The 12,575-nt window shown below is 39.8% G+C and overlaps 1 protein-coding gene across 4 annotated transcripts in view; it reads left to right on the top strand.

Moving 5' to 3' along the window:
- The window catches only part of LOC138481515 (cadherin-10-like), a 1,315,401-nt gene that overhangs the window by 402,019 nt on the left and 900,807 nt on the right, over window positions 1-12,575 (top strand). For all 4 annotated transcript variants that reach the window (XM_069613702.1, XM_069613701.1, XM_069613700.1 and 1 more), the window contains one exon: window positions 6,977-7,101. The gene's annotated coding sequence lies outside the window, so the exon portion shown is untranslated. The remainder of the gene's footprint in view (window positions 1-6,976; window positions 7,102-12,575) is intronic.

Genomic DNA, 12,575 nt, shown 5'->3' on the forward strand with positions numbered 1-12,575 from the left:
TGTTTAATGTATTTAATTTTGTATTGCCAAATTCAGGCAAGACAATTATTTAAAAGGAATTGTTAAATATCCTATGCTCTGCTGTTCTGCTTTCTACATGTCACATTCTCAGTTTCCAATAAAGAATATTATACCATTCCTAGAAATCTGCTCAATTTGATGTAGGTCTTAATAAGTGCGTTCAGGAGGCATTGACCATAGTCTTTTCCTTTTTTTTAAATTAAAAAAGTATGACTTGTTGTGGTACTTGCAGTTTCTTCTAAGAATTTTACATCTAAGTAAACAAGTTAAACTATTGGGTGCTTACCAAAATGAGAGATTACAGGTTTATTTTTTCCCCAACAGATCTATGTTATGCAGTTGTAATACCAAGAGTTTAGCATTTACACATTTGAAGAAGCAGTGGGATCTTCAAACAGCTAACTCTATTTTCCATATTGTAACCACATCATTGACACATACAGATATTGCCATAGCAGAGGGCCCTATTATTTGGACATCAGTACCACAATCCTTCTTTTAAAATGCATTGCAACTAAATTAGTTAAGGACTAGCATGAATCCTTGTCATATCCTTTTTTTAAAAAAAAAATCAAATTCCCTTGTAGTTTCTGTGAATATAAACTGACAATATCGACATAGTGTGATGGTATATTCATGATTGCCATGACCAACCGGAAATACTGCAGTTGGCATCAAATACAACCCATGCTCACATGAAGACCAATCTATGTGGACACAAAGTCATCTGAATACATTTAGAAATGACTTTGTAATTCTTAAGTAGAGGTTAGCTAGAATTTGAATGTGTATTTAAAATTCAAATAGCATCTTACATTGGACATTCTACTATTGCTTTGTGGTAAGTCCTAGTCCATGAATTCTAGCAGTTCACCCGAAATGTTGGACTGTTAAGTAATTGTAATTATTATAGGTAATGAAAGTGTTATCATGCATCCAGCTACATATGCTAGATATTTAGAATTGTAGATAGTTAACTATCAATAACAGTGGTATATCCCATCAAGCGGTTGTGCGTGACATCTGATAAATAAGCTCAAGTTGTCTGTCTAGTCTTATCTTATCTTGGATTATTGATATAGCACCTACACCTAAAGGTGCCATCTAACTGCTGGGCAGACATATAACATCAGGAGATGTAGACATCAATCAGAACAAATATGTTTTAAGTTTACATTTAATTTCACCTTTATGCAATATAAAATCAATACACACACAGTACAATTCAATGTCATAAAAACAACAATTAATGACACATATTATACAGCCATAATATTCCCTCAAGTTTCACTTTTTGCTGTCACAGAAATTGACAGCAAATTCTCGTGATTCTGCTACAATACCAGTTCTCCCCACTGTCTCTGCTACCTTTTCCCACTCTTCCAGGCCTGTTGGAAAGGGCTGAGTGCAGTGTCGGTTTCCTTATCAATAAAGCCCTCAAATCCGCCCCTCTACTCCCCTCTGGCAACAACTCTTCCTCTTTTGAAACTTCCACTATTCAAATCATCCCTCCTACCACTCTTATTGTTCTGGCTCTCTATCAATTCCTTGGTCCTCTCAACTCCTTCTTCCTTGATCTGACACTTCTCCTTGAGTCACTTTCTTCTGACATCCTCTTGTAATTCTGGGGGACTTTAACCTACTCAAACCCTCTGCAGCCACGTGACCTGAACTTAAATCCCTCCTATGTAGCCACCCTCTATACTCCCCCCACCACCAACCTACAGACTCTTGTGGGAACTCTCTTGACCCTGTCTTTCTTTCCAGTAACCTCTCCTCCTCTGAGGTCTCCATTGACCTAACTCCCTCTGATCTCTCTATTGTTCATTTTAACATCTTGATCCCTCCACCTCCTATACCTCATCCCCTCTCTTCAATGACTAAGTGAAATGTGAGGCAGGACTCTCATGCAGATTACATTGATGATGTGAGGATCATTCACCTGTCTCCTTCTCCTATTAAACATGCTTTCTCTGACTTTGAGTGCGCACATATGACTCAATTTGACCAACAATACCCTGCTTGCACATTCACGCCTTCCTGTCCCCGTTCCTAGCATTGGATCACCACTGAAATATAGACGCTCAAAACAAACATGCACTGTGACCAATAATGATGGCACAAATGACAGACACCTACCCTATTTCTAGCCTACACAAATTCTCTTGCTGCCCTCACTTCTGCACTGAACTCTGCTAAATGTTCCCACTTTACAAACCTAATCTGCTCCCTCTGCAATTCCCCCTGCAATCTTTCACTTACCCTCCAATAACAGCACTCATCTTCCAAAAAAAAATTCCATCTGCTCCTTCCTTTCTGTTAATTACTTTCCTCACTACTATTCCTTTAAAACTTCGAAAATGTGAGACACTCTCACAGCTGTCCTCTCTCTCTCTCCTGCCCCAATCCGCCTTCTGTCCATGACCTCTCCCCTATCTCCTCTACTGTTGATAAGTTCTCCCCTACCTCCCCTATTGAATTAGCACCCATCTTTCATAGTACCAACCCATCTTGCTCTCCTATCAAATCTTTTGCTGCCCCCATAAGGCCAAAGTCTTAATTTCAATAACTTGTCTTTCTGTCTCTGAGCTCATTTACGTCTCTCTCTCCACTGGACTCTGCCACACTTCCTTCAAATCGGGAACTGTATTAACCCTGTTTTAAGTTTACATTTAATTTCACCTTTATTCAATATTAAATCAATACAAACTTCCAAGAAAACTATTGCTCAGCTTCTCTGCTTACCCCATTATTGAAAAGTCCTTGAGTGGATGGTCTTTAACCGGGTAACTAAGTACCTTGAGTGTAATGGCTTTGGAGATCCACATCTTCTTCTTCTTAATTAACGAACACGTGGGCGGACCCACGCAGGCGCTTCCCCATCCAATTGGATGATGTGCACCTATCCACTATTCAGCATTCAACCTACGTAAAACTCACAATTCCTCCCACCGTCCTGTCTGCCTCACAAAATCCAACACACTACTCCTCCTCCTGCCACTCACCCCGTCACCTCCCAACAAAGCCTTCCCACTCAACTCAGCCACACCTTGCGCAGACAATCGAACCCTCATCAATTCTCTCTCTACAGCGTATCTCTCACACCTAGACAGAAAATGTTCCAGTGTCTCAGGCTCTCCACACACCGCACAGGGGTGCAGTGGGGTGTGGACGAGTTGATGGTTGTGACAGATATGGATCTGGTGAGGTGTCCGATGTGGATGATGAGGTCTCCTAAGGTGTGCTTGGAGTTGACGAGTGTGGTGTCAAAGAAGCGAGGATTGCGGGGTGAGATCAAAGATTTGGGTCAGGCATATGTGGCAGAGAAAGAAGGGTGCAGGGTGTTCACGGATGGTTCAAAGGATCCGGTGTCTGGAAGAGTGGGAATGGCGTACTATTTGGAAAGCACTGGGGAGTATAAAGTGGGGCGTCTGACGGATGATGTGTCAATTTGTACGGCTGAATTGGTGGCGATTGCAATGGCGATTGAAAGGGTATGCGAGTTGAGGTTTGAGAAAGTAGTGGTATTTTCAGATTCATTGAGTGGGTTGCAGGCGATTGTGGCAGGGGATGGAGATAGGAAGGATGTGATTTTGGATATCAGGAGAAAGATTGATCAATGTGTGCGTGGGGGGATGGATCTGGAGTTGGCGTGGGTCCCCAGTCATAGCGGCATCCTGGGAAATGAGTTAGTGGATCTAGCGGCGGGTGAGGGTATGAGAAGGGAAGCAGTTGATGTAAGGTTGCCTTTGAGTGTGGATGAGACAAAGGTAGTGATGGTGAGGCGGGTCATGAATGAGTGGCAGGAGAAGTGGGTGAGTGGGGTAAAAGGTAGGTGGATGTTTGGTATTCGTGAGAAAGTGTCAGTAAAGGTGGATCCGGGAAGTCTAGAATGGAGGAGGGGGGAGGAGGTAATGCTGAATCGATTGAGAATAGGGCATGTGGGGCTGAATGAATATCTGTTTAGAGTTGGGAGATCCACATCATTCTGGCTTCCATTGCAAACATTCCACCCATATTGCACTCATGAATGTCTACAACTGTCTCACTATTACTCACCACTCCACACTGTGTTTTATACTCATCCTTTGGAACCTATTTGCCACTTGCCACACTTCTTCACTCTCTTTATCACTCTCCAGGACTTTGGGTTTCACAAATATAATCTTGCCTGCATCACCTCCTACCTGGAAGTTCATGCCTTTAAAATGTCTTGGAAATCAAAAACCTCAGATCCCAGTCCAACCCAATGATGGTCCTCCAAGCGTCAGTCTTTGGACCTCTGCTCTTCATACCTCTGCCTTTGGAAGACATTTCTTAACCATTTGGCTTTCCTTATCACATTTTTGCTGATGACACTCAGATGTTTTTTTTATCATGTCCCTCCTTCACCCTAGCCATCTCACAACAGATTACACACTGTCTCACACTGTCTCATACTATCTCACTGCAAATGGAAGTCATCTTTCTTCCAGCTTCCAATGACATCCCTCACCACCCCTCTCCTATCTCCTTCCCACCTGACTTTCTTTCTCCCTTACCCAAGGCTCACACTATTGGGATTCACTTTAATAGTGATCTAATTCCTCACTAGCACAGCGTCTGCTGCTTGTATTAATCCTTGCAACATTTGGAAAATGCATACTTTACTTACTAACCTAAAAACCCTGATCACCAATCTTGTGCTTAGCAAACTTGACTACTGCTCAAGCATCCACATTGGCCTTCCTCTCTACTCGTTCCTCCTTCTAGAGAAAGACCTCAACTTTGCTACCTGCACACTATACAACCTTCCCAGATTCTCACCCATGTCTACCTACTGACAAATTGATGGTTGTCTCTCCATGTACAATCACTCTCTTTTCAAGTTCCTTCTCCTAGTCTGCAAAGTTATCATTGGTCTTGCTCCTCGAAACCTGTATGATTGAATGCAAGTTAACTCACCATATTGTTCCCTCTGGTCCTCCTCTGCACTCCGTCTCACAAACCAAACTCTCTCTATACCTTCTCCCACTTCAGCTCTTTTCCCTACTCACCCTGTTCCACTGGAACCAATTGCCGATAACCATCAATGCCAGCCCAACTGTGGATCTCTTCAAAGCTCAACCTAAACTGCACTTATTTGCTAGAGTGGGAACTCCCCTTGCCCTCTACCAATCCACCCTTCCAGGCACCACCACCACCTCCATTGATGCCTAATAATGCATTGTATTTTATAGTTAAATAGCACTCCTCCTTAGTTTGACAACGTTGCCCCCAAAAGACAATGTTATCTTTGCAAGTTACCTTTTTTCATATATATATATATATTTTTTTTTTCCGTTTAGAACAGCATGGAAAACGCTGTTCCCTCGAGCTGCACTCCTCACCATCCAGTTCCAAACACGAGGTTTCAAATTACCTCATTGCAAAGTATGGGTTGAAAGAAGAAACTGCACCAAGTGTGTGCATTTAAACAGCATTTAATATTTCATAGCAGTTTCTTTAAAAAGGAATTTTCCCAATCATATCATTAGCCAGACGGCAGCCTGACTCGTTTCGCCACAACCTAGTGGCTTGCTCACAGTTACTCCTCCCCCTTTGGGAGTTCGTTTTTGAACCCAGCACCACACCAAAGTGATACGCATAGAAGAGGTGACTTGCAAGCAGAATCAGTATATGGTTAGTAGCCATGTTGGTTAAGGCTATCAGGGCCAAACCTACCCATATCACAAAGAACGAAGAAAAGTTAGCTTAAAAAAAGCATAATTTCCAACGTTCATAATAAAACGTACATGTTATTGTCATTATTACATAATAAGAAACACAGTAAAAAAATCATCGTCTTTTTCTACGTGAATTGGGCTTTGTTTGTTACGTTTCAAAAGAGCTGTTGTATCCTAATGGTAGCATAACCTCAGAGTTGTGTTGTTGCAAAATGTGTCACATGTTTCTACGGGTCATATTTAAAGTGCATAGTGCGTTTAAAAAGCTGTTACCTTGTCTGAGATATATGTACCCAAACCATGGAATTGTAATATAAGTCTAGTACTCTTTGTTCAGCTAAAAGGTATATAACAGTGCTGGCACAATTTACCACAATATTTGACGAGCATATGCATATAGAGCATAATGCTGGGTGTTGTGTCGCTGTTATTTTACCAGTGCAAAATTGCAAACTATAAAGTGCTAGTGCATTCTAATTCCCAGGAGAGTCATGGCTGGGTTCATAGACACATGTTTATACTGAGCGAGATACATTCCTATAATATAAGTATGTGACCCATTCGTAAAACAGCATAGACAAGATATAAAGTGCATAGTGCCTTCCTATGAATAATGGTACATATATGACCCCCATGGAAAAACCAAGCTATAAAATACTGCAACACATGTATTACTAAAATGATATCCTGTTGGATGTAAAAGAACAGCCGGAAAAATATTCTATACAACATCATATGAGTTATGCATCAGTTAATAAATGTTCAGATATTTTCCTGAATACATGTGTTGCCCTTTTCAACAATTATACGTAACAGTGGCCTCTGATCATGACCAACCATATAATGCAAATATATATATATATATTTCTGTTTGTTTTGCTTTGTAACAGGTATAAGTTTCACTTTTTACGCCCTCCTAAATTGGCTCAGCAATTGTGCTCATCTGTGTGCTATTGTACAGGAACCCTTTGTGGGGAATGCCTTCTGAAAATGTGTTATTCTGAGACCTTTCTGTGACAAATTGTAATCCCTTTTCTTCCAATTATTCATGATAAAATATCCTCAGTCATTACCAGATTGACTTGCAATAGTCGTTGCATTACGGACTGAAAGACTTAAATACTTGCAAAACATTTGAAATAGTAGCTTTTAAAGAATACTAAATATAGTTAGTAGGACATCTATATTTTAAACCTGACACTTTTCCAAAACTCTTTCCCTAATGGCTCTTATATTCTACTCTCTTCCAGACCGACCATGCACTAATACTCCTGGACATCACCTTCCTGCAAAGTGTGACCAGCTAATGTCTGGATCAAAGGAAACTTTGTCTCCAAGTCAAGGACCTTTCGACTAAAGTTTAAAAAATGTGTCGGTAAGCAATGTTTTCCCATCAAATATTAATGATTTCATGAATTCTATATTTTTTGTTTGGCTGGAAAATGGCCTGTTGTCATCGCCAAGTAAGGGGTCATTTGATGTAGCTGCTGACTTGCGTTTTCTGATAGAAATGCTTTTTTCTTCTTTTGTCTCCAAGTGTCAATAATATAAACACTTGGCACTGCCTCTCTTTTTTATGTTCTTAAATACAAATGAGTTGTATCCAACATTAGAAGCTATATCAAATGTAGTTAACTTTTGATTATGGTTGTGCAGCATCACCTGAAGTCTTCCAATTGCTGGATGGGATTACCACAATTACTGATCTCAGGCCCAAATAAACAAACTGACTCAAAGAATATGGCAAGATACTACTATATTATCAGTTCAATAAATCAGGGAAACCTGGTGAGCATAACAAATTGCAGTTCACACACTCTCAGAGCATTTCCATTACACAAAATGCTTTATACCTTGATGTACGTCAGCTATGATGTCATCCAACGTGGCAAACAGTAAAAACCTATTGAGCAGAGGGATTGGTTAAGGGAACCTATACACCTATAGTTTTCTTTGATGTTAGAAACATCATTGGCTGCCACTTATCAAGTAGACATTCCTTGAACTACCTCTAATTATGTATAATACAGATAGTAGTAGAATAACAGTAGCGGATTGGCTTCTACAACAATGTATGGTCCACCATTGCATAGACGAAGACCTGGAAGACGGATGGCAGTAGGTAGCGGAGACGAATGTGGCAGAAGAGCACCGACTGATGTGAAGACTTGCTTCAACAATGCGGACCCTCGCGAAAGGTAATAATATAGAAGCAGAATTTTGAGGACGCATAAGACTTCAGTAAAAAGCTGACAGATCATGGTGAGAGGAAAAGTACGCAGGAGTGGAAATTCCTGATCATCAAAAACAGACCAGGAGGTGGATGCGAGCGAAGAATACACCCAGTGAAGGGGGTAAAAGACCAATCCGCAGACCAACCAACGAGCCATCAAAGAATAATATAACAGATGAGCAATACAAGAGCCGCCACATAATAACCAGACTAAGTGATGAACCTAAGGAAAGAACATAACAAGGTTAACAGAAAGGTGACACTAGAAAAAGTTCTGGAATTAAAAGAGGCATATCTGAGACTAAGAACCGGCAGAAATAAGAGTGGGAAGGGGAAATTCACCCTAAGGAAAGCCCAGAGACCATCATATGGAGGTCGACCCAGATTCAAAATAGATGGGACAGATAAAGAAGCCCAGATTCCAGGCGAATATAGAGGACAAGCAACAATTGGAAACCATTTTTTGTATTGTGTTTTTTCCCCTGAAGAATTTCCTGACTAATACTATGGGAGTTGAGTTGAGGAATGATAACATAAATTATTTAGAAAGAATAAAAATAATGGACAAAATATTTGTAATATAATGTTAGAATGTATCCAGTTTCAGAGGGAACAGAAAAGGGGAGTAGGGAGAGGGCAGGGTAAGAGATAGAGAGAGAAGTAAAAATAATATTAGTAATAGTATATTCAAAAGAGTCATATACAAAACAGAGAAATAGAGACTCAGCAAATAACTGCAAAATGGTCATAGACTGTTTGAGTACTATCAAAGTTGTAAGAGTACCTGATTAAACAATGTGTATGTACTTTGGTTGTACATACCTTTCTATGTCAGACAAAGTAATATGCGTAGGATCACACTTGGCAGACGTCACCTTACCCTATATACAGTCGGTAAAGCAGGAGGTAAATTACCTGACAAATTTGAGTGAGTGAAATGGTGGATTTGGGTATGTTCCCACTCGAAGATTTGAAGCGTGTGCTCTTAATATATGTTTCACCAGTAATTCAATACGTCTGAAAACAATAAGAGTGGGTTGCCAGGGAAATAGAATACATAAATGCACAATTGTTTGACTGCTATATAAGGTCACTATTAATCTGAACGCCCAGAAAATCAAAAATGTGCTTACCTGCCTGTTAGTCAATCTGATTATATCTGAATGTACTGTATAGAATAAGCACCACATTAGACGTATCCAATAGGTTTGTATATTAGGTAAGGGATATGGTTTTTCCGTCAGTCTTCTGAAAGAAATAAGTTAATGTTTAAATAGATGCGCGTTCGTATTTAAAAAGTGAAAGTAATTGGCTATTGCAGTACGTGCTGCTTGAAAGCTTGTATACGTGTGGTGTTTGAATTTAGAAAAAACAAATTAATTGAATATTGGTAATACGTAAAGCCTTCGGCGCTCACCATTTAGACCGCATGAATGCGAGTAAACAGGAATTACTGCTCAGTTGCAGTTCGTGGCGTTCCAGTTACTCAACAAGGGGGCTTTGTTTCTGCAAACCTATAAAAACTGGGGAAGCAGAAAAAGCTTCTGGTCACATGACAGTGTGTTGCATAGTAGCACTTGGTTGTCAGGCAAAGTTGTCTGAGGTTATGATGCAAATCTGATTTATGAGACGCGACTAACCTGTGTAGGCAATGTGTACAGACATCGGCGCTCACCATTTTAACCACACACTTGCAAACAAACAGGAATCTCTGTTCAGTTGCAGTTCCTGACATTCCCATTACTAGAGAAGGGGGCGTTGGTACTGTAGACCTATTAGGAATGAGAAAGCAAAAAGTGCTACTGGTCACATGCCAAGTCTCGTGACGGTGTGTTGCTTAGCAACACTCGAGAAAACGGGTTGTCAGGCAAATTGTGTGAAAAAGTAAAACAAATCTAATTAGTAATAAGCGCCTGTCATTTAAGTGTCTTAACCATTAACAAGGAGCAGATATATCTACATGGGTTCAGTGTTCTTAATGTTAATAGAATGGGTGAGAGTGTATTTGTAAAATAAGCATAACATGACAGATGCCAAAAAATAGGTTAACAATGAGCGAACCCAAAATTGTACTGTTGTATACAATTGTAGTGATATGCAATGTCAGATTTTATGGCTATACCATGTTCATTATATATTTCTTCTATCCTGAGTGTCAGAAGCAAGGTTACACCGCAAGATGTGAAATCATCCAAGCTATTGGGTATAATAAGTAAACTAATCCTGCTAATTAATTAGGATGAGGTGCCTTTTTCAAATCAATGGTTCTGATATTCAATAGATATTTTGATTAACTGAATATCTGATCAAAAATAAAGTCTGAAAATATGGTACCATGTCTGATGGCATTTTTGTTACATGACAAACTAAACGTTCTCCAAATAAGACAGACAAAACCTCTATAATTATAAGTCACCTTAGGGGAAAATAAGTGTGCTGCACTACTTTGCACTTCATGTGTGTATATCTACTATCCATATACAAGCATATGATCATGAAAGGTGACGCTGCATGGCATAGGAACGCACACATAAATGATTGCAATTATCATATAAGAGAAAATTCCAACTAGTGTAAAGATAAAGGGACGTCACCAAGTGTCATCTACAATCAGATAATCCCTCCAATTATTAGCTAAATAATTAAGATATTTTGATAGGGAAAAGAGAACACCTAGAACTTCCAAAGACACCAAAAACAAGTAAGTGCTCTAATGCCTGAAAAGGGCAAGTACAGCATGTATAAGGGCCCTCGTTGATTCATGCATCACATGATTATCACATTAATATATTTATAAAAATTCATTAAGCTCATGTTCCTGATTTAAACCAAGTTGCAAACAACATAATTTACAAATCATGCATGCTTCTTCTTGACGTAAAGTGAGTTGTCTATCTCCTCCTCTCACATGTTGTTTAATATGTTTGAGTCCAATGAATTTGATATCCTGACGATGGTCCAATTGATATTGAGTTTGCCAATGAATTGCAAACAGAAGATTAGCATCTTGACTGTTAAGATTGGCAAAGTGTTCTCGGATCCTACTTGCAATTCGCGGATGGTACTGCCAATATACATTTTCATACACACACATTGGATACCATAAATGATGTTTTTTGAACGACAAAGAATGAAATCTGTAATCTTGACTTGTAGGCCACCATGGCAGGTGAAGACTTGGGTGGGTGACAATGCAAACTGACAAAAGCTACATGTTCCACATTTATAAAAACCTACTGGTTTGGTATTTTCTGATAACCAGTTGTGCTGTCTCATGGGACCAGATCTCAAAAAAGAGGGACTGAGTAGGTATCTGAGGGTTGGTGCGTTAGTGAAGATAATTTGCTGTTTCTCAGAAATATATTGCTCTAGGTCTGGATCTAATAATAAAAGGTTCCAGTGTTTGTGTAAAATCTGGTACAGGAATTTTGAATCTTTAGAAAATTTGGTCATAAAATTGACATGTGCCGGAACAGTTTTTGTTGTTTTAGGTCTCTGTTCCTTTGTCTGTGTTAATAGGGTGGAACGTTCCACTTGTTTAATATCTTTTGATGCCTTATTGACAATTTTGCTTGGATGCCCTCTTTCTTTGAATCTGGTTCCAATCGACTTACAGGGGACAAGGACAAATTACCCCTTCTTTTCCTCACCTCTACTGCACACCTCACAGCAATTCCCTTCCTTTTTCTTGTTTTGACTATTATTAATCAGGTTTGTGCACATCCAGTACAAGGACAATTTCTCACACATTTAACTGTGTACTAAAGAGGGCTGTTGGAAGGAGATCCAAGACAAAAAATAATGGTTGCTATCCTCTAGTCTCTTACAGTTGTGAGTGCCACCATTGCATAGGGCATGCTGATTGGTTGGCACTCTCCTCCAACCATGGACGTTCAGCTCGTTAGCGGCACGTAAGCAAAACAAAACAAAAGTGCGGGGAACAACATCAAACAGCTGCTATTCTTAGCTAATTAGCCTACCATCTCTCATCAGTTATGACCTAAGCCAAGGCCTCTTCTTTCTAGTTGACCTTGCTGACTTTTCTCTTCATCTGAACTTTAAAGGGAGTGAAAGTACATTGCTATCTTCGTCTGGAGCCTTATGAATAGGCCTTGTTTTCTGGTCTTGCACCACATGAGAGGAGACCATGATTTGTACATTCTGTCTTCTTATTTAGTGCTATTTGATTCAATTATCCAGGGTGTTATTACTCTTTTTGGGCTCTGGGGACTTGGTTGCTCAGTGTTGCATATCCTTTCTGCATCGTTGACTGTCCAATACTTGGCATTTGCAAATGTTTACTCCTTTGCTTAATCTAAGAGAAATATGTCCTATGTACATGGCTTTTCCTCTTCAACTCCTTTCATGCCTTGCAGTTGCTTCTTGATGTGGCATCCTTGATCCTGAGCCAAACAAGTACTCTTTGTTCTTGCACAAATTTGTATTCCAGTGCTTGTCAGCTCTGTAGCCTTGGTCTCTCTCCTTGAGGCTTCTAGGTCCTAGCTTCTTCTTAACATGGCTGGTTTATCCACATTATATTTCCTATATTTAGTGAGCATCTATATTTCTCATCTACCTTGCGTTTCTGCATATATACATCTACTGCATCTCTTCTC

The sequence above is a fragment of the Ambystoma mexicanum genome, chromosome 5p (genome assembly GCF_040938575.1).
Source record: "Ambystoma mexicanum isolate Mex_15411 chromosome 5p, UKY_AmexF1_1, whole genome shotgun sequence".
Lineage (NCBI taxonomy): Eukaryota > Metazoa > Chordata > Amphibia > Caudata > Ambystomatidae > Ambystoma > Ambystoma mexicanum.